This window comes from Cololabis saira, chromosome 21 (genome assembly GCF_033807715.1).
Source record: "Cololabis saira isolate AMF1-May2022 chromosome 21, fColSai1.1, whole genome shotgun sequence".
Taxonomy (NCBI): domain Eukaryota; kingdom Metazoa; phylum Chordata; class Actinopteri; order Beloniformes; family Belonidae; genus Cololabis; species Cololabis saira.
The window spans coordinates 38,801,164-38,829,149 of NC_084607.1; the positions used below are offsets into that span (position 1 = coordinate 38,801,164).

The window sequence follows — 27,986 nt, forward strand, 5'->3', positions numbered from 1 at the left end:
ATTTACTTGTATTTATTTATTTAATTTTAGTTGTTAAATTTCTGGAAAAGAAAAAAGTCAAATCATACATGAGAGAAACTATTCAGTTTGTGGCAAAATATTTGTACTTGTATGAAACTGAAGATGCATAATGCAAACCTGACATTTACTTTTAGTTCAGTTTGTGGAAAATGGATGGACTGCCTTTCTCTTTAAAACTTAAACAGTTATAAAGCATTACAAACTGTAACAATAGGGCAAACGCACAGCATTATTTTGTATTTTGTGTCTTTCAAATAAAAGACAATTTCCTCATGACTACCTCATTCAAGGTTGTTAAAAAAATACTGCTATATTGTATCGTATCGTTATCGTGACCTCAATATCGTGTATCGTACCGTATCGTGAGATTAGTGTATCGTTACACCCCTAATATATATATATATATATATATATATATATATATATATATATATATATATATATATATATATATATATATATATATATATATATATATATATATATATATATATATATATATATATTATAGATTATTAGATTATTGATACTGGAGCCCCAGAAGCAGCGCTCCTGCACTGTCTGTACATCATAGCCGTCACAATTTTAATAAATGTATTAAAATGAACATATCAGTCTATTGAATTTCATTTTATTTTATTATTAACAAAGTTCTTCTCCTCCTTGTCCATACGCTCTCTCTGCATCTCCATCTCCATCTCCTGCATCTTATTTCAGCTCCCGGACAAATTCTCTGTCAAAACACAGCAATGAAAAGTAGTTATTTCATGAAAATTCAACGAACTCCTGATATATAACATTGTCAAAACACTTAAATCACTTTTATTTACCTAGCAAGCACGCTAAGATAACTAACAAAAACCTAACATACTATTAAAAACCTAACTTAAAGCAGCACTTTGTAACTTTTCCAGCTTAATCTAATATTTCATCATCATCATTGTGATGGTACATCAACTTCCAACAGGTTTAATGAACCTCTGTCATGGTCTGAGGGGTCTGTATCGCCTTCACTGGCACTATGTAACTTTGAGGTGCATGGTAGGAACCCTGCCAAACTAAAAAACTACACATTTTTACGGCTTTGACTGCTTTACGGCATACGTCACTTCTCCCTCCTTCCCGATTCGTAGTCCAGACGAAAATGGGCGGGGCTTGGAGCGCAGAGCTCCGCAGAAGCTGGTAACCCGTTGCTGTGTTGTAGCTGCAGCAGCTCCACACAACAGACGTGGGGAAAAGATCGCTAATGGTTTAACTTTTCACCGCTTTCCTGCTCGGAGGCAGAACCACGGAGCCCGAGTATCGGGGATAACAGAGAGTCGTCGGCTCGGTTGGATCGCGGCTGTAATGACCAAACATAACCTTGCATATATAGCACAAACAAACACTCACAAAGACAGATCAAAACATGGGTTTATTAAACCACAAACAAACACTCACAGACCGGGGTTGGATCAAAACACGGGTTTTATTCCCCACTTCTCCAGCTAAACGCAGTTGCTGGCCAGCTCTCTGCGGTGCGATTAATTTTGTTGAGGAAAAAATATTAACTCTATTTGTAGCTGCAGAGGAAAAAAATAATCTCATGAGGAAAACAAAAATATTGCTCACGCCTCGGAGCCTCTTCAGCATAATATAGCAGTCAAAAAGAAAAGAAAAGTGAGTAATACAAAACATGTACTGTATGTTGTACTATTATACTAATTTATTGAAACACATGGCGAGTCAAACATTTACTAAAGCAGCTGCCAAACACTCCTAAACAAGGTAGCCTAAGGGTTGTGCAGAACTGCAGCAGTAAATCCCTAATAAAGAGTGGAGCTCCGATGAGAAGCTCCACTCTTTAGAAGGGATTTCATATGGACCCAACACGTTAATAATCATTATTTTCTCCATATACCGCTTCCTTGTTTAAAGGAGCTTGGGGCTGTTTTTTTTTTTTTCAAAATGTGCTGCAAGTCGGTCCCGATTTTCCCGCGCTGGGCTGCGGATGTGACGTGACATGATGCTGTATGCGCGTTCTCGACGGCGCTGGGCTTAGATTCAGGAAGAAGACGAGCGCGGTGGATCCAAACTTCTGTTTGGGTAGACATGGATTCTTCCACAGCCGGCAAACGACCCAGCGCCACTCAAAGCCCACTAAAAAGTGCTACCAAGAAGAAAACGAAGCCTTTATCAGAGACAAGTCGCGAGTCGAAAAGAAATTACGAGTTAACACGGATAAGCAAACGAGTAAACATTGGATATGCGTTTGAGTCATGGAGGCAACTTCAACTTGAACTGGGACTGAAAACAGATGCTGACATGGCTCATTTCCTACTGACCAGGTAAGATAACATTGTAAGTCATATTTAGAGCTTGATTTGAAAATCACATGAGATTACCAAGGAGTCGGAGTGGCCTAACGTGCTAAGTAGCGTTAGCCGCAAAGAAGTAACTTAGTCCACAGCTGTGGAGCATACTTGTTTGTTGTTGTGTAGTAACATTAGCCGCTTACACATATCAACCCCAAGCCTCTCACACTATATCAACCGTAATGGCAAAAAGCTCAGTTTCCATACATTCATTTATTCATCGCTCCGTTCATTCACTATTCATTCTCCGGTCTTTCTCCGTATTTTGTATTGCACAAGACTCGGTTCATCATCATCATCATTATAGTTTTTGTTTTTGCAGGCAAAAGTATTTAGCCATGTTTGTTCTGACCGAAAATGAAAGACACAAAGGTAGCTAATGCCGCGTTCCATTTACTTCGGAGATCGGAACTGGGAACTGGGAATGGCAGCCATCTTGGAATGGTAACTCGGGGGTGGTGAAGACTCTCCCACTTTCCCAGTAGGAAATCCCACTTCGAGGGGCGTTCCAGTTGAAAATTCCGACTGGGAACTGGGAAATTCTGACTTCCGAGGACAAATGGAACGCAGCATTAGTTACAGCCAGCTTGTTTACATATGCGGTCTGACTGAGTGTAAAATGTTGTTTTTTTTAAGATATAAGAAGAAGGACCCCCCTGAAGCAGCTACTCTGGGAAGTATGGAGAGGAAAGTCTCAACACCCAGCAAGGGAAAAGCTGCTAAACTCTGTCATCGGTTATCTCCAATTGAACCTGTGTCTGAGGGTATGAGAGTATGTTTTTAGTTAGACAAACATTGAAAAAAAATGACTAAAACAGCATAAAGTGCTGATATTACATTACACATAGTAATCATGTATTTAGCCACACTTGACAACTACACAAACATCACTGATTACATTCTTGACATTGTCTTGACAGGGAGGCAATGAGTGAGGACCAAGCTTTGGATCCTTTGGAAGAAAGGTAAATGTGTTCATGACAAATGTTATAGTACATTTATTTATTTATTTATTTTATTTATAATCCAGGGCAGGTTTGTGGTATTCGTTGAGTGAGTTTAGGGGAGATGGATTTTGCTCCATTTTTGCTTTGTAGTAACGATACCAGTAATAATCTTTATGAACATACTTGTATTGTCTGTAGTTTCAAATCCATGGATCTTGCAGTGGATGCTATTATACTGGATGAGGAACGAGCGAACAACTTGCTCAACAGTGTGTGAGTTGAAAAATTCAACAAATCTCCACATCTTTTCATCTCCAATGTCTACTTTATTGCACATTCATGTTTATATTTTGGTTTTTTGATTACAGAATAGAACTGGATGTAAATGGTTCCAATACAACAGTAAATTAATAAGATTTTTTATATTAGCAGAACAGCTATAGTATCAGTATGAAACCTGACACATTACAAATCATAAAAAGATGGAATTATAACAATAATCTTCTAAAGTTTTAGCTTTGTTTTACATTACAGGTCAACTTCAGAACTGGAGAGTTTCCAGAACTGCATCTTGATGTATGCTGGAAAAAGGTAATTTGATTTTGTGATGATTTATTCAGTCTTTATTATAATTACTGATTTGAAATTATTGATTTATCCTGGTCCCATACAAATGAAAAGACATGTGACAAGCGAGCCTTATGCCCAAGAGGATGGAAGAATTTATTTGGTTGAACTTATATTACTTCTCTTGTCTCCTCCCACTCCACGCACACACAGGTTTGCCTTCTCTCCTCCGGTTTATGAAGCAAGGTGTCTTCTCGCTGCTTTAGATTACAACCACCACAATCACCGACCAGATTACATTGACCGGAATAATGAGTTATCGTAAGTCTTACATTTTATTGATGTACAGGACAACTGAATAATACTGAATATCTTGAAACTGGCCTTCGTCAGGACAGAAGTGAAAACTTGAAAATGAAGAGCACCTGAGGGATACACTTTTTGGCAATACCCAAGCAGCACTCCATGCACATGTTCCTGTCTGAAAATAATTGTTGTTGTTGTGGAGCTCAGGTCAAACAATACCTCTTTGAAATCTTCTGCTCACTATCACCATTTGTAATACACTGCTAATTCATTTTCAAGTCAGGAACTTCCATTTCTAATGGTAAAATTATTTGCACCAAGCAATTATTTATATCTGATATCCCAAGGTTATTGAAAATAACAATCACCAGATTAGATTATGAGGCATTTTTGTTTGTTCTAACGCTACTGTTCTCTTCTCTCCATAAAGGCCTCAGCTACATGAAGCAAGAAAGGGAGAAGACAAGACAGTATTATCTTCCACACATTTTTTATTATGAACATATAAATAAATAATAAAAAAAAATTCAACAACGTGCATTTCCAATAAATAATGAAAATAAAAAATATATATTGCACATAACTGTTTTATCTTTTAGTCAGCCACCCTAAATGGGGCTTCCTTGTATCCCGTGTACTGCCCAAATGGGTTGGGAAATTTAGCCCTGATTCTTAGGACACAGCAGCTTGGTATTGGTCTCCGGTTGCCTCCTCCCAGACGCCCATGTTGCCAGATGGTGAATTGCCGGTAGGCAGCGAACCGAAACTCTCGATTGTCACTGCCCACTTCTTGACTGTCCTCCAGAGCGAAGATGTCGTTCCACGTCATCCTCACCAGACGCAGCATACCCTCATCCAGACAGTACAGCTCCAGGTGGGCACTCCTGCTCAGACAGTGGTCTGGAGCCTGCCGACAGCACAGGTTTTCCAACTGTGTTGGCATGCGTCGGCAGTTCAAGCAGGTGCACCACGCAGGCTGCCCTGTGTCTGGATGATGTGGTCCTGGTGTCTGGTGCCGGAACTCGAGGATGTCCAGCATCACCCCTGGAAGACGAGTCACCACCGACTGAAGGAGGACATCCCTCTCCTCCTGGCTCAGATGCTGTAAAGCCGTCTAGAAATTGATCAAGGAAATAGATTTACAGAGATAGATTAATATTTCAATTATGTGTGCTCCTAGACTCATTCATATAACAAGATTATTATAAATAATAGCTATAACCAACCTGCATCTCAGCTAAGCTGGCAGCTCGAAGCTCGAATCAAAATCCTGAAACATAAGAACAATAAGAACATATGTATTATCCGCAAAGGAATGTTATGACTTTATTTGATGTAATTTTTATTCAGATTCAACATTGACATTTTTCTCTTTCTTGTATTTACGTTGTCATGGTGCAGTGCTATTGATAGCATTCATATTGTCATATGATGGAAATGGTTTCACAAATTATCTCAGTAACTTGACACAATAAATGAGACATCACACATTGGATGCTGTTTCATGATAGTTCAGCCTGCAAAGTGAAAAAGGTGACAACGTACAAAACTAAAACCCTCTTCATTCACTTCTACTACCTAGCCTGTTGACAAAAAAAATGAATGTACCCAAAAGGTGACTTGGGAAACGTACTGTTCTTTCTGGTAAAGCACTACCGCTTTTGTCCAAAAGATGCCGCCAAACTGCTGCTGTAAATCCTTTTTGGGCAGCATTTGGCCGCCCACTGAAGAGGCGTCGTCGGCGGATCGCCAGATTATCAGCGCCTCGGTGTCTGCTCTGTCTCTAATAACAACAAATGAATTTGAAGTTGTATGTTGTTTTCTTCTTGACAGCTCGCTATTGTTAACGGTTACGTTACTTTAGCCGACTTAGCGTTACGTTATCGCTTTGTATTAACGTTATTAGGACAAATATGCCAAGTTCTACATTCATTACAAATGGGCAACGTAGCTTTGTCACAATTTTTAATCGTTGTCCTTACACTAAATTGAATTAAAGAAGTTATATATTAACGTTACTTACATTTATATTCCTCCTTCTCCGTCTCCACGGTGCAACTAGTCCTTTCCGCCATCACAAAATTGTGCCGTCCGGTCACCGCTGTTTTGTATTGCACTTGTGTTTTCTCAATAAAGCTTGTAAAAAAAAAAAAAAAATATGCGCTGTCCGACCAAGGGCAAATTGCATTCTAGGATATAGTAGGCGAGGTAGACTGGTCTGATGCAGCATTGCATTCTGGGATATAGTAGGCGAGGTAGACTGGTCTGATGCAGCATTGCATTCTGGGATATAGTAGGCGAGGTAGACTGGTCTGATGCAGCATTGCATTCTGGGATATAGTAGGCGAGGTAGACTGGCCTGATGCAGCATTGCTTTTCTGGGATATAGTAGGCGAGGTAAACTGGTCTGATGCATGCTGCAGATTTTTTCCAAATCAGTAAAACATCCGGGTATTTTTTTGCATACTGCCGATTTTGCTTCTGTTCACATACAGCATACTACTTACTACATTTTGGCAAAATCAGTACATACTAGTAGTACAGTATGCGAGTTCGGAAACGGCCTCAGTCTTTATTTGCTAACAGGATAATAACTTAACCGTGATATGTTTTATGTTATATGTTTATGTTTTACGTCTGTCCCCACCCAGTGACGTCATCGACAGGCGACTACTGTAGCCTAAACAGTACAGTCGTCATGGCAACGATATGCAACAGAATAAGTTGTTGACAACAGCCTGTGTGGCATGGCCAGCATTACAGGTCATTTGAATATAGACTATAACCACATCACTCTGTCGTTTCTCTCTACAATAACGTGTCTATAAACCTGTGTGTGTGTGTGTGTGTGTGTGTGTGTGTGTGTGTGTGTGTGTGTGTGTGTGTGTGTGTGTGTGTGTGTGTGTGTGTGTGTGTGTGTGTGTGTGTGTGTGTGTGTGTGTGTGTGTCCGGCCAGAGAAGCCCCACCCTGTCTGGTGAAAAGAAGCTGCTGCTCATTCCTCAGGTTAAGGAGGAAGGATCCCTCCCTGGGTTGGTAGAGGGAGCAATGCCAAGGACTGTCACTTAGGTAGGAGCACTGGGTGATATAGTGGGGAAAAAATCGGGATAAAAATATTAAAAAAAAGAAATAAACGCCTTAGCGAACTAAACCAAAAGATATTCGATATAGACAATCAATTGGCCCGTAATTATACACCCAAGCTTTTCAAGGAACAGTTATTACTAAAAACGGAATTTGACAACCTTTCTATAAGACAGACTGAGCGGATGATGCTTAAAACAAGACAATCATACTACGGGCATGGTGAGAAGGCCGGGAAGTTATTATGCTAAACAAATAATGGCGCAGAGTGCAATTCCTGAAATTCGCGTCGATCAGACTCGACCTCTTCACACCCACAAGCATCAGAATCAGAATCAGAATCATCTTTATTGGCCAGGTTCGAACATTGTCCAACAAGGAATTTGACTTCGGTAAATTCGCTCTTTAGGCAGTAAATAAACAATTAAACAAATGTGGTATTTCTTGACATGACCACTTCAAAGCATATTACACTGAACTCTACAGATCACAGGCTTCTGTGAACGCTGCAGACCTCCACAACTTGTTAGACAGCTTGACACTACCAAATGTTACTACAGAGGATAAAACTATGCTTGATGCTCCCATAACGACCGAGGAGATAACACAGGCAATAAGATCCATGCAAAGCGGGAAAACTCCTGGTCCCGATGGATTCCCTGTAGAATTTTACAAGGCATTTGCAGCTAAGTTGGCACCCTTTTTGAGCTTATTGTTTCAAGAAATCACTTTGGACGGGAAACTGCCTCCCACTATGACACAGGCTACCATATCAGTTTTGTTGAAAAAAGGTAGAAACCCATTGGATTGTGGTTCGTATCATCCAATCAGTCTATTGTGTTGTGATTATAAGATTCCTTACGAAAGTTTTAGCACATCGACTAGAAAAAGTGATGCCAAAAATGATCGATCCAGATCAAACGGGGTTTATACCAGGGAGGCAGTCGTTCTATAATATGAGGCATTTGTTAAATGTGCTTTACTCTACCCACTCAAGCAAGCAGAGGTTGTGCTTTCACTCGATGCAGAGAAGGCATTTGACCGGGTTGAGTGGGATTACTTATTTATGGTACTTAATAAATTTGGTTTTGGCCCCTCTTTCACCTCATGGATCAGAATACTATACGCCTCGCCAACGGCTTCAATACGTACAAACTCCATCAAGTCCGACTATTTTAGACTACATAGAGGTACACGCAACCTGATCTCACAAAAATCCGTGAAATGCCCACGACCTCTCACCACTATTTTCTGTGGTACCAACACGGAAAGTGGTATAATTCCGCGTGAGCACCACGGATATAGTACCATGCAAAGTCAATGGGATCCGTTGTCGTGATATATATACACGGAATATGACATTATTATTATGTATTATTCTTTGTTATAGTGGCTAAATTATGAGTTTTTGTCACGCAAGGTACTGTTTGTTACTGTCAGTTTGTAAAAGCATGTTTTTAACGCTGTTTTAGCAGTGTTTTATTGAGGTTTTAATGGGAGCACCACGGATATCGTACTATGGGAAGTCAATGGGATCCGTGGTCGTGATATATACACGGATTATTACATTATTATTATGTATATATTATTATAGTGGCTAAGTTATACGTTTTTGACGCGCAAGTTACTGTTTGTTACTGTCAGTTTGTAAAAGCATGTTTTTAACGCTGTTTTAACAGTGTTTAAATGGTGTTTTGATGATTTTTAACAGTATTTCGACGGCAAGTATTTAACCGTGTTTTCTAGTATTTAACGTAAATTCGAGGAATTTAACCATGTTGTTTGCTGCTGCCATGACGACGGAGGTGGCGTAAGTGATGTGAAATTATTATTTTTAGCAAAAACCACAAGCGTTTCCAACTTCTAACCAATCATAAGTGATGCATTAACCTAACCAGACCTTAGCCGGAGCGTCGTCCAGCCACAAAATATCATTTTTAATTGCTTTTGAACCAGGAAGTGGAGACAGGCGATATTTAAACTAATTGTTTTAACCATTCTCCCATTCCGTCAAACACAGGGAATTCCCTGGGCATCCCCTCTACGTCATAGAGTGACGAGTGTAGATCCTGATCACGGATCGTTTTTTTTAATTTTTTTTTTATAAACTTTATTTAACATTTCAATGGACGTGGAATTAAACTGTTAAATATAGTGCTTTTGAACGATAAATATTAAAATAAACCATACACAGGTACATTTACAACTTATATTGAATCACTGTGAATACATCAGTCATGATAATAAATAAATAAAGTATCCTAATAAACAAACATATTTACAATTCCTTAACATACATCATCTCTATAAAATTAAGTTACTATTTCAGATGCACTACATAATAGATATATTCAATTGATGTGTTTTTTGAAACGTTTTTACACGTTTTTACACGTTAACCAAACCAATGTGACTACAAATATGGCGCTGATTAGCATAAAGCTGTATAGCACGACTCTAGGGAAATGTAGTTCTTAGCTAATTATGTTTTTTTTTCACAGTAATGGAGGTTGTTGATACTAAAATAAAAGTGTACATAGTAGTTTAAGGGCATGATACACACATTTGTGTAAATATATAATTGTTAAATGTGTGAAAATTAATTTTAACCATGTTTTACCCTTATATTATAGCCCCACCTTGTGATGACTACTCTGGCATGATACATTAGATCAAGAGGTTTCCATAACAGTTGGTTTCATGTCTATAGTCCATTTTATCGCAAAATTATATCCCTTTAAAAATGCTTCAAGGTCAAGGTTCAATGGTCATTATTTCAAAGCAGGAGGCATGTATGAGCTTCATTCTGACTTATGTTAATGTTAATTAATGTTCATTCTGACTTATGTTAATGTTAATCATTTTTACCCCTGTTGGGCCGCATGATCTGTGAGGTGTAAATTCTGACCCTCATAGCTCCAGCCTGGATAAAAATTAAAAAAACGTTGTTTTTTATTATTCTTTGGTGGGACTAATCTTTCAATGTATTGATGTTTTTCCTAATTACAGTCATATATTGTGTTTTGGGCTAGAATATACCTTATTTTACCTAACAAATACATGTGTAAATCCTGGGTCAGAATGACATACAGTAACATTGCTGTATTTGAAGTGATTTACCCCTCCCCCACACACACACACACAAAACCCTCAGAATGATCCTACATGGTCAGGATGATAGAATATTGTAGGGTATTACATGGTTAAGGGGTAAAACTTGGTTAAAATTAATTTTAATAAAAACATCAATACATTGAAAGATTAGTCCCACCAAAGAATAAAGAAAAACATTTTTTTTTATTTTTGTCCAGGCTGGAGCTATGAGGGTCAGAATTTACACCTCACAGGTCATACGGCCCAACAGGGGTAAAAATGAAACTTAATCCTATGACAAAACCAAATACATTTTTGGAAAGGCCTTGACCTGTAGATTGACATAAGTCAGAATGAAGCTCATACATGCCTCCTGCTTTGAAATAATGACCATTTAACCTTGACCTTGATGCATTTTTAAAGGGTTATAATTTTGCGATAAAATGGACTATAGACATGAAACCAACAAGACCCATGAAAGCCAGCTGTTCTCTGCACTTTGTGAGGAGATGGGAGCGCCACATCCGGCTGTGCTGTTCCACAGCGAGGCCAGGCGGCCGTCCCGAGGGGAAAGTGTTGTCACGCCTCTACGAGCTTAGAGAGGAAATTTGGGTGTTTTTGAAAGAGGAGAAAATGTATGAAGCTGCAAGCAAATTTGGTGATGAACAATTTATGATGAAACTGGACTATCTTAGCGATATATTTGGAAAGCTGAATGAAAGCTTCAAGGGAGAGACAAGCACCTCCCTCACCTGGCAGACAAGATCATTGGTAAGCTGGAGATGTGGGGCAGGAGACTTGATCAGGGGAACAGAGGCTGCTTTGAGGATCTGACTGAATTTGCTGAAACAAGTGAATCTGGAGCCACCTCCGTGATTCCATGTATTCAGGAGCACAGCTCTTCCCTGAGGGGAGTATGACTGGGTGAGAGATCGTTTTAACTCAGCGGCACCTGCTGATTCAGCTCTGCCGAGGAGAAACAGTTAATGGAGATCAGACTCCACCCTGGGGATGAGTTTACATCCCTGACACATCAGACTCCACCCTGAGGATGAGTTTACATCCCTTACACTGACTGAATTCTGGCTTGGTGTGGAGAGAGAGCATCCACTCATTGGGCAGAGGGCTGTGGGAATTCCGCTTCCTTTCGCCACATCTTATCTCTATGAGATTGGCTTTTCAGCTGTTGCGACACTGAAAACCAAGTACAGATCTAAGCTCCACATTGAGTCTGACCTGAGTGGCAGGATCAAGCCTCAACCCCGTTTTGAGATGATGTGTAGAGCAAAACAGGCTCATTGCAGCCACTAATACACTGATAAGTGACTCTCACAAACTGTCTCACAACTCTTGCCAAATATTTGCATTTGTTCTTTGTTTCTACATATTTAACTAAATTGTTTTTGTTCTTGCAAAGTGGATTAATCATTCATTTTGATGTCACAAAAGTGGTTTGCCAAATAGTTCTTTGCACACCAGAAAAGTTTGCTGAAGTTAGTTATTTCCACAACATAAATTACAAGAGACAAGTGAAATGAATGTTCGTAATAAAAAAATTAAAAAAGGAATGTTCATGATAAAAAAAAACAAACTAAGGTTGATTTTGATATTACAAAAGTGGTGTGTTAAATGTTATTTGCACAACATATGTTATTTGCACAACGGAAATGACTAAAACAGGTGAGACAAGTGTTCATTTTTTTGATGTTGTATCAATAAAGTTAAAAACAGCCTATTTTGTCACCAGTTTGTCGTGGCGGGGGGAATGAAAAATCTGCTTCCTCAAAAGGGGGGCACGACAGATAAAGTTTGAGAACCACTGCCTTAACCCATCCATCTCCTTCCTCCTAACCCTTGCTGCTTTGTACATACAGTATATGCATGCTCTCACATGTTTTTAACTCCTCCCACCTTATCCCTCCCCTTTCTTGATTTCTCCCTCTCTCTCTGTCCCTGTGATGTCTCTCTGCCCGTGACACTTGGCTCCATAGGCATCTGGAGACAGGACCAGGACCAGGACAAGGACACAAACCCTTGACACCACACATCAGCACCACCGTTGACATGTCAGACTCTGAGACCAACGCTGTCCCTGCTGAGGCTCCTGTCCCTGCTGCTTGTGCCAACATCAAGGCAGAGCTGGACAAATGGTAGGTGACTCTTTATCCATTTAGCAAGAAAGCTTTTTCTTCCCAGCAACCAAACTCATCGTACCAAATTTACCGATTTCTCTGGCTTCCAGAGTCACCTTCACACATTTCTACAGTGTAACGTAGAGGAGCAATGGGCTGACCTGACAGTGGTTAGTTTAATTATTTGCAAAGTGCTAAGGTAGTACTTAATGTACCTAATTATCTGTCCAGTGACTCACAAAAAATTAATGATCTAAAATTACTAAAGCAAAATAAATGAAATAAACAAGAAGAAGAGAAAAGAAAAATTGAGGCTTGTACAGCGGTTCAGCCATAGGATGCAGCATCCTCAAATGCGTCATAATAAAATGGAGTCTCATCAGCGGACACAGAGATTAGCACTGAAAACTGCTACATCTTTCGTTATGAGATGTAAACGGATCCGACATGCGACTTGTAAAGAAAGGGTTTTGAAAACCTTTCGGGTAGCCTGTGTATGGAAGAGTGACCTGAGGGTTAAACGATGTTTGACAGTGGGATAATGTTTGATGTTTATTTATACGCATGAATGAAGGCTCGGAATCTGCCCTTCCATCACTAGACTTCCCAGAATACTTTGCGTTAGCTTGATCCACTTTGCTGTGCTATCTTCTGTTGCTATTTGCTGTTTTATTCTGTGATGGCAGCAACATAATGTTTGTGAGAGTGTCTGTGTGGTGATATCACAGTACACTGTAGTCACTCAAAACTTCTTCAGATCAGACGGACCAGACTCATTTTACATTTCAGCACTTTTGATATCTGATCAAAGCAGGAGCAATATTTTTGTTGACTTTAGATGCATAGAGGTAAAGTTGGAAGTTACTAGTTGTATAATTGTTTGTTGTTGTTTTTTACTTTTTGAATAAAGCTTGAACAGCAATCCAAAACTGAAAGCCAATGTCATGTCCAGACGTTTGGGCCTTGATAAGGGTGTGTGACCGCTTTAGATAAAACAGCTTGGGTGTGGGAGTGGTATAGATTAGGTAATGATGTTATAATTTCAAAAGTCCCAATTTTTTTGTTGCAAACCTTTCGGATCAGTCTTTTTTTTACGTTTCATACATATCACATTATTGATAGAAATGTGGGTTATTTTTGCACTTATTTCGCTTGAATGGGCTTAAATTGGGTAATCTAGCTACTATTACTATGTTAACAAGTTATAATTTTTATCAAACACTTTGTCATGGTTTCAAGTTTATGCAAGACATTACATAGCTCATAGGTTAATTTCCAAAGATAAATTAAATAAAGCATTGTGTGTGTTTTTATGAAGATTCTTTTCTTGTAGCTCTAGTGCCCTTCATTTTTAAAGTGACTAGACAGGAAACCTGGGTAGAGAGAGGGGGGAGACGCCAGTAAAGAGCAACAGCTCAGGATTTGAACCTACACTGCCTGCACGAGGACGCTAGCCAACTGAGCTATCCAGGGCCCATTTTGAGAATATATTTTATTCATATTTTTGTTAGTCAATATCAATTTGATGATATGTACATCATTTGTACTTTAGTCTAATCCATCTTTGAAAACCACATGTCGCATTACTAGTGGATACTGATTTGACCAAAACATAGCTTGCAGGACACATGATTTAAACAATTTATGTACACTGTATGCATGTGTAGTGAGCAATATGGAGTTTTAAAAAACATCTATAGAGACTAACTAAGTTGGTCTTAAATATTTCACAGTTGCATGAAACTTTCTCTCTACAAATTTTATGATGCAGTGAACAGAACCTGAGCTATATTGAGTAAACTTTCAGGCTACATTAATTAGATAGACACACATATAACTTCAAATAAACTGCTATAAACTGTTCAAACAAACTAGCTTGGTACAGTGTAAAGATTAATGTTATATTGTTGCCAGTGTGATCAAGTTTTAAAATAAAAAACAACAGCATCATCTACATTGTCAATCGCTATTAGCCATTAACAGATTTTGGACGTGTTGTTTCGTTTTAAAGCAGCTACTGTACGTGTTAGTCCATGATTCTTTTCTCCCTTACTGCTTTTCAAAATCTTTTCAGATCTTTTGGCAAATGGTCAGGAAAACATTTTCTTAATCTGTCCAGTGTGAAGTGCTGGAATCCTTTGATCTTTATGAAAGTAAATTGAATATTTTTTATCCTGGTTTTATAATTACTTCCATTATATTATTAGGTTTTCTTAAGATCAAGCATTCAAGTTTTACATAATCAACTCTCCTCTGGACTGCTGCTTCCCACTCTGTATGTGATCATCATCCATGACGAATGTTGCACCACATTCCATGTAGGTATAATCAGAACACACCGCTGGCCACACCTGGATTTCAAATTTAATCTCTAGCAGTTTCAAGCTAACTGTAGATTCACACCGAAAGCGTCACAAATCACCTGTGGTAGCTCAGGACGCCTGCATCGCGCTGCTTACCAAAGCCTATCGATGCCTGCCGACGCCTGCAGTGGGACCTGGAGGGAATAAAGTGCATATAGCCTACATATATCTATATATAGCGTGCACATCTTCAGTTTCCTCTTTCACCATGGATCACACTTTGGGAAGCCTTTGTTATAACGCCTTTATATTTCGGCGTTATTTCCACATAGACGAGAGTGAGTTTGATGCTCTCCTTGGTCCGTGGATAAACTGCATCTATCGGCGAGCCATTGGTCCCGGCGAAGCTGCAGTCTGTCAGCGGTGAACACTGACACACCGGGTCGTAGCGGATTTGGTCATATTATTTAAACTGTGTTTTGTGATTAATAAGCACAGTTTTTAATTATTCTGCATTGGATCGATGTAGCAAATAAAATCTTTCGGACCATCCAGCTCCTCAACCATCAGATACGTGTTTCACATGAGCAGTTCAGGTAAAAACGGCAGTCAAATCAGCAAAAATGTCAGTTTGCTAGATAAAATATATTAATTCCTGATAAAATAAGTTTGTTAGTGCACAGCTACAGTATGCTCACATGGCTGTGCATGTGAACAAGTGTAAGTTTGTATGTACATGGAAGTATACACGAATCCAGCAAAACCCGGAAGTCGAGCGGCCGCCATTACTGCGGTGGCGGCTCCGCTCCTCCGCTCCAGCCCATAGACATATATACGTATATAGATCCATGCTCCGCTCCCATGGATCTATTACTCCGCTCCCTGCCAGGCTCTCTTAATGTATTTGTATCATCGGAAAACTCCTGTCCCGGTCACGTGCATTTGTTTTGATAGTGAATGAAGATGGGACGGACTTTCAAAACTACTTTTCTGTTTCACCAAGTGAACAGACGGAACGCAAAAAAAAGATGTTAAACTGCTGGAAAGGAACTGGAATTTACCGGGATACCTTAAACAAGGAAGCCAGGGAGCGGTATATGGAGAAAATAATGATTATTAACGGTCTGGATCCATATGAAATCACTACTAAAGAATGGAGCTCCGATGAGGATTTACTGCCGCAGTTCTGCACAACCCACGTCTTACTACCTTGTTTAGTGTTTGGCAGCTGCTTTGGTAAATGTTTGACTCGCCATGTGTTTCAATAAATTTGTATAATAGTACAACATACAGTACATCTTTTTTATTACTCTTACTTCTCTTTTCTTTCTTTTCTTCTCAATATTTTTCTTTTCCTCGTGAGATTATTTTTTTCTTCTGCAGCTACAAATAGAGTTGATATTTTTTCCTCAACAAACTAGTTTTATCTGAAGATTGGGGTTATGTATGTATGTATTCTGTATCATCCGGAGCTGAGATAGTTCTGCCCTTCAATTAGAGACCTGTAATTGCGTTCTTTTTGGTCATCAGACGCCAGGCGATCAATAAAATATTCTTGGATACCTAAAATAAAACAAAACATAAACAGGTGTTGTTGTTGTTGTTTTTTTTAATGACGTAGCCTTTCCATAATGATTACATTTCGCGCTGCTAACGTCACACGTAACGTATGCTATATTACAGTGTTTAATCATACACTCCCTTATCTCCCTATTCCTCTATTCTTTCCTGCTTATCGCTCAAACAAATCATTATTTATAAATTAACATCAGCATTAATTTAAGATACCTTCATTATTTATGGAAGGCCACTGTCTAACATCATCAATCCAGCTATAATGATGCTGTAGAGAGCGTCAGGTTACAATAACAGCGTGATGGCGGCACACACAAACCGGTCGCCGGATTCGTGTATAATCTGTATTGAGGGTTCTTCTGTATTGAGGGTTCTTGCTTTGAGAATCCCAGTCTGTGATTGGACACTGCCTCGGCGTCGCCGCTGCTCATTTGCATAAAGTTGAGATTCTCTCAGATTGACGCTCTGGACACCTCCATTGCGCTGCTCCCGATGCCTCCGTGGCCTCCGTGGCCTCCGGGGCCTCCGTGGTCTCCGTTGCCTCCGTGGCCTCTGTGGCCTCCGGGGCCTCTGTGGCCTCCGACGCCTCTTGCAGTGCGCTTTCATAGAAAATGAGTGGCAGCCGGACGCCCGTGACGGTTTCGGTGTGAATGCATGGTAAGGGTAATGAATATAAGGAGCAAGTGTATTTATAACTTGTTTTTACTGTACATGTTCCTTGCGTAGATCATGTAACTGCCATGTAATTTGATACCAGCTTCTTGTAACTCAAACCCAAACAAGCATAGTCACAAACATACATACTATATGAATACTGACTTTTGGCCCTCATAATGACTTAAATGATCACTTATTATTTCATAGTGTTTTTCCTCTCAGTTTAGGAGAGGAAAAAAGACTAAATTAGATAATTGCTACAGAAATTGACACACACGGGTTCCATACCTGCTGGTTTTAGGCAGCAGTGGATGATATTTCAGCCAATGTAGCATCCACTTTATATGCTACTTATATAGTATTATATGAACATTTTGGACAACTGTATTTAATAGATGAAGCTGTGGTTGACATTTCTAACAGAACCACAGATTGGCTCACTCACTGCATTTAATTTATTAATAGATTTTTACATTATATAATTGTTGGTTGTTGTTTTTTACTTTTTGAATAAACCTTGAACACCAAAGGCAAAAATTACTTCTGGTAGATGCTATATTTGACATTTATTTTCAAGAGCTTTGCAGACATATTGATTTAAGTCTTTGAGGATTTGAGACTCAATATTTTTTCACAGGGTTTAACATAAACTCACAGCGCTTTAACCCATCCTGAAAGTAGAAACTATCCTGGTGTTCCACATTGGAATTTGGTGACTCGGCAGAAATCTGAGCAGTTTACTGGTGTTGTATCAGGGAGTCAACAGACTCTTCCCACCAGCTCACAGTGTTATTCCATGCATTACGAGAAAGCCTAATGTGTGTGAATATCCGTGTGTGTATATATATATATATATATATATATATATATATATATATATATATATATATATATATATATATATATATATATATATATAAATACACACACACACAGGATTTACATTAGGTTGCTAGCATTTATCCTTGCACCCTTGTGCATGTTCAGTCTGCAGTAAAAACGCTTGTATGACTTACATGTAGATTCTTCAGGCCTGGACATTTAGTGGATGACACCACCCACGACTCTCTATACCAAACCATTCAAAAGTTATGGCAGAAAGTAGGAACTATCACATATCGACCAATCAGAAGAAGGGGCGGGGCTAATTTTCACCAATTAAGGTGAAGGAGTCAAAACCGAGTCCGATGACACCACCCACGACTCTGTATGTCATACCATTCAAAAGTTATGGCAGAAAATAGGATCACATATCGACCAATCAGAAAAAGGGGCGGGGCTAATTCATGCCAATGAAGGTCAAGTACTCAAAACCAAGTCAGATGACACCACCCACATGTCTTTATCACAACCCGTTCAAAAGTTATGGCAGATAATAGGGACTATCATATATGGGCCAATCAGATGAAGGGGGGGCTCGTTTTTTGGTCAGAAGAAAAACAAAAATAAAAAAATAAAAAATAAAAATAAAAACAATTCCTACAGATACAATAAGGCCTTCGCACTGTCAGTGCTCGGGCCCTAATAATATAAATGTTCTTCTGTAGAAATTAACTAAATACAACAAATTATTCTGTGGCAACTACACAAGAATGTCCAGTAACATGTTCAAACTTAGTCACTGCTGGTGACATTCATCTTTTCTGGCGCGGGTCATACTCTTCCCTGCCTTGATGAAAAGAGAAGCTAGCGGTGACTGGAGCTTAATTGTAGAACACAAAAACTCCCACAGGGAATCCACAGAGAGATGTATGAACAAACTCCTTCCTCACAGGGAACTCAAAAATGACAAGGACCAGAGCAACAAGCAAACAAACAAAACGAAAACAAAACCAAACAAAACAAAACAAAACAAAACAAAACAAAACAAAACAAAACGACCCGAGCTACTGTCTTTAACTTCTCCCATAGGATGAGCTGATGCACTGCACCTGTGTCAGGAGTGCGTTCCGCTGTCCCCCGGAGCGCGCCCGGCGCAGCTCTTCTGGCCACACGCTGCGCCGACTCCGTGCTCCCAGTGCGACCAGGTTGCGGAGGAAAGCTTTGTTGAAACGTCCACAATGGAAGTATTGTCGCCCTGTTGTCATCCTTTTTGGTAAAATGTAACCAAACTTTCGAGCATTTATGCCGCTTTGTCGCTAAACACTGGGAACCGGTTCTCAACAGGACCTGGTTTTCGATTCCCATCCCTATGCATACCCAAACTCACCGACAAAGATATAGACACTCATTCTGTCACCATTCCCCACTCCCAGGGGTCCGGCACTGCCAGGCAGCCCCCTCCAGGCAGTGTGGCGAGCCCACGCCAGGACCCGGGCACCATGACCACCCCACCCCAGGCCGACGCGGGAAGACGGGTGGAGTAAGCTCTGCTCCGCACCTGGTGTTGAGTGGATGTGACTGATGCGATAAAAACAGGGATGGGGAGGTCAGGGTATCACATTTGACAATGCCCCCCCACCTCCCCCCTCCAAAGACCCTAAGTGTCCTTGTTAAGTGTATATATGTTAAGTGTTGAGTGTAGGGTGTCTAAGATGTTATTAAAACCGAGGGGTGGGCAGTCCCGGGGCACGTGGGACAGTGTCCCCCACGCCCGGACCCCCCAACCCCTCGGATCTATGTGTGCGTGAGTCATGTGGGGGGGGCAGGAGGAGGAGAGGAGGCCAAAGCCAGGAGGCAGGGCCAGTGGTACTGGCCCTGCCTCTAGTTCTAATAATAATAATAATTAAAGCTGCAAGCAGCGATGAACGGGCCCTCGCACTCACGGCCACCGCCCCCCATAAGCATATCAGAAACGACACCACCCACGACTTCCTATGTCAAACCATTGAAAAGTTATAGCAGAAAAAAGGGACAACCAATCAGAAGAAGGGGCGGGGCTAATTCAGGCCAATGAAGGTCAAGGACTCCATACAGAATCTGATGACACCACCCACGACTCTCTATGTCAAACCATGCAAAAGTTATAGCAGAAAATCGGGACAACCAATCAGAAGAAGGGGCGGGGCTAATTTTCACCAATTATGGTCAAGGACTCAATAGGCCACGCAATGGGCCACGCCCATTAATGCAAACCATGAAATATCAAATGTATCACCAGGCCTGGCTTGCATGCAAAATTTGGTGACTTCTGGAGAACTATCAAATATGGACCAATCAGATGAAGGGGGGCACGCTTTTTGGCGTCTAGCATCGCCACGGTAACACTTTTGAAAGAGAAAAGTAATGCGCGTAGTTGCAAGATGAAGACGCACATTTTGATGTATAACACACCTGGGTGCACGTTACGGTTCGGGCAGTATTAATTGCCGAAGGAATGGCATAAATTGCGCCAAAATTACACAATTAATTCAAAATGGCTGACTTCCTGTTCGGTTTCGGCCATGACGCCAAGAGACTTTTCTTTAAGTTGCAACATGATACAGGTGTGTACCGATTTTCGTGCATGTACGTCAAACCGTATTGTGGGGCTTGAGGCACAAAGTTTTCCGGGGGGCGCTGTTGAGCCATTTTGCCACGCCCATTAATACCAACCATGAAATATCAAATTTATCGGTAGGCCTGCCTTGCATGCAAAGTTTGTTGACTTTTAGGGAACTATCAAATATGGACAAATCAGATGAAGGTGGGCGCAGTTTTTGGCGTCTAGCGTCGCCACGGTAACACTTTTGAAAGAGAAAAGTAATGCACGTAGTCGCAGGATAGAGACGCACATTTTGATGTATAACAAGCCTGGATGCACGTTATGGTTCGGGCCGTATTAATTCTCAAAGGAATGGCTCATATTGCTCCAAAATTACGCGATTAATTCAGAATGTTCAAAATGGCCGACTTCCTGTTCGGTTTTGGGCATGGCGCCAAGAGACTTTACTTTAAGTTGCGACATGATACAGGTGTGTACCGATTTGCGTTCATGTACGTCAAACCGTATTATGGGGCTTGAGGCGCAAAGTTTTTTCGGTCTGAACCAATCAGATGAAGGGTGGGCACGCTTTTTGGCGTCTAGCGTCGCCACGGTAACGCTTTTGAAAGAGAAAAGTAATGCGTGGTGTCTCAGGATGGAGACGCACATTTTGATGTATAACACACCTGGGTGCACGTTACGGTTCGGGCGGAATTAACTGCCGAAGGAATGGCATAAATTTCGCCAAAATGACACGATTAATTCAAAATGGCCGACATCCTGTTCGGTTTTAGGCATGGCACCAGGAGACTTTTCTTTAAGTTCGGCCATGATACAGGTGTGTACCGATTTTCGTGCATGTACGTCAAACCGTATCGTGGGGCTTGAGGCACAAAGTTTTCAAGGGGGCGCTGTTGAGCCATTTTGCCACGCCCAAGGAATGGCATAAATTTCGCCAAAATGACACGATTAATTCAAAATGGCCGACATCCTGTTCGGTTTTGGGCATGACGCCAAGAGACTTTTCTTTAAGTTCGGCCATGATACAGGTGTGTACTGATTTTCGTGCATGTACGTCAAACCGTATTGTGGGGCTTGAGGCGCAAAGTTTTCAAGGGGGCGCTGTTGAGCCATTTTGCCACGCCCAATAATGCAAATCATTAAATATAAAATTTTTCGCCAGGCCTGGCTTGGGTGCAAAATTTGGTGACTTTTTGGGCATGTTTAGGGGGCCAAAAAGGCCTTCCTTTTGTCAGGAAAATAATAATAATAACTAGAAAATTTCTGGAAATTTTGATATGGGCATGCCCTACCGCCCATTCGTCCCCTCTCGCTGCTTTGGTTTGGGGCTGTAGTGGTTGTGTTCGGGGTGGTTCTATGTCAGTTTGAGGTGTTTTTACGCTTGTATTTCATTCATTCCTGTGCTCCCAATAGTTATTAATGGGGCGCGCTTTTTGGCATCTAGCGTTGCCACGGTAACGCTTTTGACTGAGAATAGTAATGCCCATCGAGGCAAGATGGAGACGCATCTAACGATGTATGCCATGCATGGGTGCATGTTCCGGTTCAGGCTACGTTAACGGATAGGTTTTTTTATTCACCATGGTACAAAACCCCATCCGAATGAATGGGGCCATGTGGCCTGGATTTTGACATAAAATTTCCTTAAATTCCAGCTTCATGAAATTTGAGTATGTTGAAGTCCACAGCGTGCCGAGTCAGGGGACATTTGTACGATGTTTCTACGATAACCTGTTGTCTAGCAACAAGCGTCCAAATTCAAACAGAAATAAAAAGAAAAATGAAAGGTCAATATCGCAAAAACTGTAATAATTAGCATAATGAGGTTGTAGGGTCCGTTAGTGCCAATCGGGCCGAGTGTTTGAAAGTTTCAACGATGTCTCTACGATAAAGTTCGGTCGAGTAATAAGCGTCCAAATTTTCACCTTTTTTTTTGCTTTTTGGCATCTAGCGGTGCCACGGTAATCCCTATGACTGAGAAAAGTAATGCCCATCGAGGCACGATGGAGTCACATCTAACGGTGTATGCCATGCCTGGGTGCATGTTCCGGTTCAGGCTATGTTAACGGATACGTTTTTTTTTCACCATGGTAAAAAACCCCATCCGAATGAATGGGGCCATTTGGCATGGATTTTGACAAAAAATTTCCTTAAATCACAGCTTCAGGAAATTTGAATATGTTGAAGTCCACAGCGTGCCGAGTCGGGAAACATTTGTACGATGTCTCTACGATAACCTGTTGCCTAGCAACAAGCGTCCAAAGTCAAACGGAAATTTAAAAAAAACCTGAAAGGTAAATATCGCAAAAACTGTAATACTTGGCACAATGAGCTTGTACGTACCGTTAGGAACAATCGGGCTGAGTGTTTGAAAGTTTGAACGATGTCTCTACGACAAAGTTCGGCCGAGCAATAAGCGTCCAATTTTTTGCCTTTTCTTTTGCTTTTTGGCAACTAGCGTTGCCACGGTAACCCCTATTACTGAGAAAAGTAATGCCCATCGAGGCACGATGGGCATTACTTGTATGCCATGCATGGGTGCATGTTCTGGTTCAGCCTACATTAACGGATAGGTCTTTTTTTCACCATGGTAAAAAACCCCATCCGAATGAATGGGGCCATTTGGCCTGGATTTTGATAAAAAAATTTCCTTAAATCACAGCTTCATGAAATTTGAATATGTTGAAGTCCACAGCGTGCCGAGTTAGGGAACATTTTTACGATGTCTCTACGATAACCTGTTGCCTAGCAACAAGCGTCCAAAGTTAAACAGAAATAAAAAAAAACCTGAAAGGTAAATTTCGCAAAAACTGTAATACTTGGCATAATGAGGTTGTACGTACTGTTAGGCACAATCGGGCCGAATGTTTGAAAGTTTGAACAATGTCTCTACGATAAAGTTCGGCCGAGCAATAAGTGTTCGAATTTTCGCCTTTTTTTTTGCTTTTTGGCAACTAGCGTTGCCACGGTAACCCCTATTACTGAGAAAAGTAATGCCCATCGAGGCACGATGGAGACACATCCAACGATGTATGCCATGCATGGGTGCACGTTGTGGTTCGGGCCGTATTAACGGACGAAAAAAGAGTGCGGAATAATAATAAAAAAAGGGAAACCTTTTCTGTATACTAATATATCGCCTTCATTTTTCAGGTTTTTCCGGCCGTGTTTAATTTTTGGGGGATTTTTTTTTTCCACATCAGTGCGGGGTCATGCTGTACACCCGCTGGTGCGAAGTGGGACTTTTGCGACTTTAGCTTGTTAGCAAAATGCTAGCAACATTGCCTTTTGGGCCATTCTGGACGATTGCAATATGGTCCTGCCACTACTTGGCATGCCCATAATTAAAGCTGCAAGCAGCGATGAACGGGCCCTCGCACTCACCGCCACCGCCCCCCATAAGCATATCAGAAATGACACCACCCATGACTTCCTATATCAAACCATTCAAAAGTTATAACAGAAAAAAGGGACAACCAATCAGAAGAAGGGGCGGGGCTAATTCAGGCCAATGAAGGTCAAGGACTCCATACAGAATCTGATGACACCACCCACGACTCTCTATGTCAAACCATTCAAAAGTTATAGCAGAAAATCGGGACAACCAATCAGAAGAAGGGGCGGGGCTAATTTTCACCAATTATGGTCAAGGACTCAATACCAAGTCCCATGACACCACCCACGACTCTTTTTTCAATTCAATTCAATTCAATTTTATTTATATAGCGTCTAATACAACAGAGTTGTCTCTAGACGCTTTACAGAGACCCATACCCAGAACATGACCCCCGAGCAGTTATTACATAAACAATGGCAGATAAAAACTCCCCTAGTGGGAGAAAAACCTTAAGCCAAACAGTGGCAAGGAAAAACTCCCCTTTAGGAGGGAAGAAACCTTGAGCAGGACCAGGCTCATAAGGGGGGACCCTCCTGCCGAGGGCCAGACTGGTGGGTCAGGGACGGCAACAGCACAGCAGGCAGGTGGAAGCAGCAACGGGATGACCAGGGGTGGGGACCGCAGGCCGGCACGCAGCTCCCGAAGCTCCGGCCCAATCAGCAAGTCCCAGGTTGGGGTGCAGGGTCGGGGAAAGACTTGTGCTCCGTAATGCAAGCTACAAGCCACCCACGACCACCTGCAGGACAAAAGAGAGAAAAGGGAGGAGAAGGGGGGGCCAGCAACGAGATGACCAGGGGTGGGGACCGCAGGCCAGCACGCAGCTCCCGAAGCTCCGGCCCAATCAGCAAGTCCCAGGTTGGGGTGCAGGGTCAGGGAAAGACTTGTGCTCCGTAATGCAAGCTACAAGCCACCCACGACCACCTGCAGGACAAAAGAGAGAAAAGGGAGGAGAAGGGGGGGCCAGCAACGGGATGACCAGGGGTGGGGACCGCAGGCCAGCATGCAGCTCCCGAAGCTCCGGCCCAATCAGCAAGTCCCAGTTTGGGGTGCAGGGTCAGGGAAAGACTTGTGCTCCGTAATGCAAGCTACAAGCCACCCACGACCACCTGCAGGTTCCGGTGTCCGGCAAAGGATGCTGCAACATGGACAAAAGAGAGAAAAGGGAGAAGAAGGGGGGGCCAGCACAAGAAACTACAGGAGCGACTCTGACACACTAAAGTTTACACTACCTAGAGATTTACCAACACCAGCTAGAGGTTTACTAAACACTAACTATAGGCTTTACTAAACAGAAATGTTTTAAGTTTAGTTTTAAAGGTGGAGGTGGTGTCAGCCTCCTTAACCCAGATTGGAAGTTGGTTCCATAGTAGTGGTGCCTGATAGCAGAACGCCCGCCCTCCAAATCTACATTTAGATACTCTAGGAACTACGAGTAAACCTGCACTCTGAGAACGGAGAGCTCTGACAGGAACATAAGGCACTATCAGGTCTTGCAAATAATGCGGAGCTAAGCCGTTTTGGGCTTTATACGCAAGTAATAAAATTTTAAATTGGATTCTGAATTTTACGGGTAACCAATGGAGCGACGCTAACACTGGAGAGACGTGGTCTCTCCTGCTAATTCCTGTCAGTACTCGTGCTGCTGCATTTTGGATCAGCTGGAGCCTATTCAGCAAATTACTTGGACATCCTGCTAACAACACATTACAGTAATCTAGTCTAGAAGATACAAACGCATGAACTAGTTTTTCTGCATCACTCTGCGAGAGGATTTTCCTAATCTTTGCAATATTACGGAGATGGAAAAAGGCTATTTTACAAACCTGATTGACATATGGTTTAAACGACAAATCCTGATCGAAAATAACACCAAGGTTTCTCACAGTTGCACTGGAAGCCACTGCAACACCATCTAATCCCTTCCTAAGATGCTCTGGACCAAGAATGATAACCTCTGTTTTATCTGAATTTAGAAGCAGGAAATTTCTGGACATCCAGTCCTTGATGTCCCTAAGACATGCCTGAAGTTTAACTAATGGTTCTGTTTCATCCGGCTTCATAGACAAGTAGAGCTGCGTATCATCAGCATAACAATGAAAGTGTATGCCGTGATTCTGGATTATACTTCCCAATGGCTGCATGTATAAACTGAACAAGATTGGCCCTAGCACTGAACCCTGCGGAACACCATAACAGACCCTTGACTGTTCTGAAGAAACCTCATGTACATGAACAAACTGGAACCTGTCAGATAGATATGATTTAAACCAACATAGAGCTGTCCCTTTAATCCCAACGACATGCTCTAACCTGTGCAGTAAAATGCCATGATCTATAGTGTCAAAAGCAGCACTGAGGTCCAGTAGAACCAGTATGGACACTAATCCCTTATCTGAGGCCATAAGGAGGTCATTCGTGACTCGAACCAGTGCTGTCTCTGTGCTATGATGCATTCTGAACCCTGACTGAAAGACTTCAAACAGATCATTTCTATACAAATAGTCACATAACTGGCTTGAAACTGCCTTTTCCAGAATTTTAGACACAAATGGAAGGTTGGAAATTGGTCTATAATTAGCTAAGGTGTCTGGGTCAAGAGAAGGTTTTTTAAGTAAAGGTTTAATTACTGCGACTTTGAAAACCTGTGGTACATATCCTAAACTTAGGGATAGGTTAATTTGGTCCAGTATTGTCGTACCAATAAGAGAAAAAATATGTTTGAATAGTCGAGTCGGGATGGGGTCTAACATACATGTGGTTGACTTAGCTCTATTGACGAGTGAGGTCAGCTCAGGGAGGTCTATAGGATCAAAACAGTCTAGAGTCAAGTCAGAGCCTAGGGAAGTCGCTAAAGCTGAAGAAACACCTACAACCGGCTGGTTGATTTCTTCTCTAATTCTCGCGATTTTACTGTTGAAGAAGCTCATAAAGTCCTCACTACTGAGAGCTGCAGGAATGCACGGCTCAACAGAGTTGTGACTCTTTGTCAGCCTGGCTACAGTGCTGAACAGAAAACGTGGGTTACTTTTGTTATCCTCTATCAACGTTGAATAATAAGCTGTTCTGGCTTTGCGAATGGCTTTTTTATATACTATTAGAATATCTTTCCATTCACGATAAGAGTCTACAGACCTACAAGAGTACCACTTCCTTTCCATTTTACGCACGTTTTGTTTCAACATGCGGATATCTGAATTATACCAGGGAGTTAAGCTCCTGTGGCTAGAAACCCTCCTTTTCAAAGGAGCAACTTCATCTAAAGCTGAATGCAACAAATCAGCAGTGTTACTAGCAAGGAAATCAACATCTGCAGAGGTAGAACCCAGGTCACTGGCCTCGATTACATCACTATTTCGCACTGTCGTAAGATAAGCAATGGCCTCCCTAAATTTAACAATAACTTCATCAGACAAACATCTGCTAAAATAATACCTCCTATTTTGCACTTCAACATCAACAAAATTAAATTCAAATGTTATTAAGTAATGGTCGGATAAAAGGGAGTTTACAGGTGACACCAACAGACCATCAGTTTCAACACCGTAGGTGAGAACGAGATCGAGAGTATGATTAAAACAGTGCGTCGGTTTATCCACTTTTTGTGAGATACCCATTGATTCTAGAAGAGAATCGAAGGCTAATTTAAGATTATCGCTTTCAACATCCATATGAATGTTAAAATCACCCACTATGATGAATTTATCTGTGCTGATCAATAATCCAGAAAGGAAATCTGAAAATTCAGACAAAAACTCTAGATACGCACCAGCAGGGGGCCGGTACACTACCACTAACACAACTGGCTTCTCTGATTTCCAGCTCGGAAATTTCAGACCAAGCATGAGGCTTTCAAATGTATTATAGTTGCACTTAGGTTCAATTTTTGTTTGGAGACCGGAGTTATAAATTGCTGCGACTCCTCCGCCTCGGCCCGTGCTTCTAGGAATGTGATGATTAAAGTAGCCGGGCGGAGTTGATTCATTCAAACTAACATACTCTTCCTCCTGTAACCATGTTTCTGTTAAGCAGAAAATATCACTCCTGCTCTCTGTAATTATATCATTTACTAACAGAGACTTAGAGCTTAATGATCGTATATTTAGTAGTCCGCATCTAATTTTTCGGTCT

At 41.2% G+C, this 27,986-nt stretch overlaps 1 protein-coding gene and 1 long non-coding RNA gene across 2 annotated transcripts in view; both read left to right on the forward strand.

Annotated features, from left to right (window-relative positions):
• Positions 1-3,009: 3,009 nt before the first annotated feature.
• On the forward strand, positions 3,010-4,731 carry LOC133422320 (uncharacterized). The gene is made up of 6 exons (XR_009770732.1): positions 3,010-3,139; positions 3,296-3,340; positions 3,521-3,595; positions 3,857-3,913; positions 4,103-4,210; positions 4,626-4,731. It is a non-coding gene; the product is annotated as an uncharacterized LOC133422320 (long non-coding RNA).
• A 7,494-nt stretch (positions 4,732-12,225) lies between these two features.
• Positions 12,226-27,986, forward strand: part of LOC133422285 (uncharacterized) — a 43,511-nt gene continuing 27,750 nt past the window's right edge. Inside the window, exon 1 of the mRNA XM_061712234.1 lies at positions 12,226-12,520. The gene's annotated coding sequence lies outside the window, so the exon portion shown is untranslated. The remainder of the gene's footprint in view (positions 12,521-27,986) is intronic.